The sequence below is a fragment of the Cetorhinus maximus genome, chromosome 6 (genome assembly GCF_964194155.1).
Source record: "Cetorhinus maximus chromosome 6, sCetMax3.hap1.1, whole genome shotgun sequence".
In the NCBI taxonomy this organism is placed as follows: domain Eukaryota; kingdom Metazoa; phylum Chordata; class Chondrichthyes; order Lamniformes; family Cetorhinidae; genus Cetorhinus; species Cetorhinus maximus.
Window position 1 is genome coordinate 138041299 of NC_135884.1, and position 2474 is coordinate 138043772.

At 52.7% G+C, this 2474-nt stretch overlaps 1 pseudogene; it reads left to right on the plus strand.

Moving 5' to 3' along the window:
• The first annotated feature begins 2255 nt into the window (after positions 1–2255).
• Positions 2256–2474, plus strand: LOC144682324 (small nucleolar RNA SNORA53; annotated as a pseudogene).

The following is a 2474-nucleotide window of genomic DNA, read 5'->3' on the forward strand; positions in this document are numbered from 1 at the left end:
TCTGCCTCCTGCAGCTGCGCACATGTGTCCGGGCAGTGACCACCAGGTTATGAACCTGAACCTGCTCTAGATCTAGGTTCTGCCAAAGTGTGTGTCTCTGAGCTGGTCCAGGGATGCAGGTAAGCGCTGTAATGGGTCTTCCAGGCTGCTTATTTCCAGCTCTTCAATGGAGGAGGTGTCCTCTTGGCTGGAGGGGAGGACGTGGATGGAGCTGAGGGACTGGCTGGCTGAGGGTGTCGGTCACTTAGCAGAGTTCCCTGTGAACCAAAGTAGAGATAATTAGTGCATGGCAGCAGAGTCAAAAGCAGGAGAGAGAGCACTCACAGTTGTGTTGAGCAAGGGATGATGTGGTGCAGGATCCTCACGAGGGTGTTCACCACTGACCTCACCGTCACTGCAGGCACGGTCCACGTCCTCACCAGTCGGTGTGATGGCACACTCCTCAAAGTGAGTGAGGGGTCGAATGTGGGCCACTCCACCCTGGGTCTGGGATCTCTCCCTGCTGTTGTGAGCCAGCTTCTCTTCCATGAAAACAGATGGAGAGAGTGTGAGCAGGACACATGGCACTACGTGGAATGTTTGTGTGGTGAGCGGACCCATGGACAGGATGAGAACACAAGCTCGAGAGGATATGAGCCTGAGGAAGATGTGAGGGTGTGTGTGAAAGTTAGTGGTGTTGTCCCTTGAGATGTGAGATCCCTGTGGATGTGTGAAGGGTTTGTGTGTGTGTGAGTTGAGAGTGATGAGAAGAGTGAGTTACCCTGGCGGAACGGATGAGACCATTCATCCTGTAGCAGGACTAGGCAGCTGTCCACTTTTGCAGGGCATTGGCGTTGACCACCGCTGCCACTGTCTGCCATGCTGGATTAGTGAGGTTGCTGCCCATTCTGTGGCCAGAACGGAGGTAGAGGACATCACAGCGAGCCTCCACTGTGTCCAAAAGGTGCTCGAGGGATGCATCATTGAACCTGGGGGCTGCAGATGTTTTTGCCTTTCAGGGCCATGTCTTCTTTGCAGCAGTCGTGGGCTGGAAGCACTGAGAGGTGTGTGCGTGGCCGAACTTTAAATATGGCGCCGGCATGCTGAAGCGGCGAGGTGATGGCGTGGTGGGCGAATGAAAGCCCACTCGCCATGGAAACGGCGTGTTTCCCGGGGATGCATAATTAACACGGCGGGTTTGGGACGATACAGCGTGAAAAGCTGCCATTGCGGCCAACAGATAAAACATCGTTTTATCCACCTGCTACTGCATTTAGTGCAATTCTGGGATGATTCCGCCCATAGTATCCGGCCGATGGCAGCTTGCTTGCGCACTCAGGGTCATATCATTCCCACAACATTCAGGCAACAATGACAAGCACCGCCAAGGTGCAGGCATCAGTAATGTGTCCAGGGAGTGTGAGGCCAGACCATCACTTTGGTCTGAAGGCTGCAGAGAGCACGGGGAAGAGGCCCTGGACTGAGACACCTGCCTTTATCTTGTGCAGGAAGGTTTCACATCTGAGTGACACGAACACTGCTCATCAGAACAAGGGGCCATAGGCAGGGAGACGTTGTTGAGAGTTTATTTACAATAGTGAACATTATGTGCAAGTGGTTAATGCCCATGCCCAGACTCTGCAATTACATCTTCTTAACATTCCTAACCCTGCCGCTATGTCTTGGTGCTCCTCAAACATCCACAGTGGAGGTGGAGGCAGCCTGCTGACTGCTATGCCCTATCTGTGACCTTGGTGGACACTGGAGAGCCGAGACCTGGAGGGCCCAGGGCTGCTTTCGTGGTCCTGCTGTGTGGCAGTGGCACCATCCTCGTCCTGTGGAGCCAGAGCTGCCGAGGTCACAGAAAGAGGGGATTCAGATGGGTCAGACACTCCCGGAGTCACCTAGATGGATAGCCCCAGTGGGTACACCTGCTGATCCTCCACCCTATGGGTACCCGATGGCCCCTGGCTGACTCCTTGAGGAGAATGAGAAGCTGGAGTGAGATCGGGCTGCCCCACACCCCTCTCACGTACACACTGTTGGAGGCCAACTATGACGGCAGCGATGGAGTTCAGCCTGTGCAGCAGTGCAGGAGTAATGTCCTGGAACAAGGTCTCCATGGCAGCTACCATCCTACTAATGTTGACCTCAGTGCGCCTAGATTGATAGCCCAACTCTGCCTTTAGATAAACATAAAATATCCCCAATTACAGTTTGGAGGAGAAGAAGGGATTCCTCTCATCAATAAAAACAGATTAAGCAGTCATTTATATAATATGCTGTTTGTGAGATATTGCTGTTTGGAAGCAGCTTGCACATTTGTATGCATAACTACTGTTAAGGAATAGAGACAGTTTAAGTACAGTCAAAGGTGCTTGAGTCATTGGCACGTTAAAGTAATATACCTGCACGGTAGCCCCTCAGATCTGATGTGAACAACCTGTTACTCCAGGCTGCTGCTGCCATCAGGACTTTGCTGCTGTGTGGACACG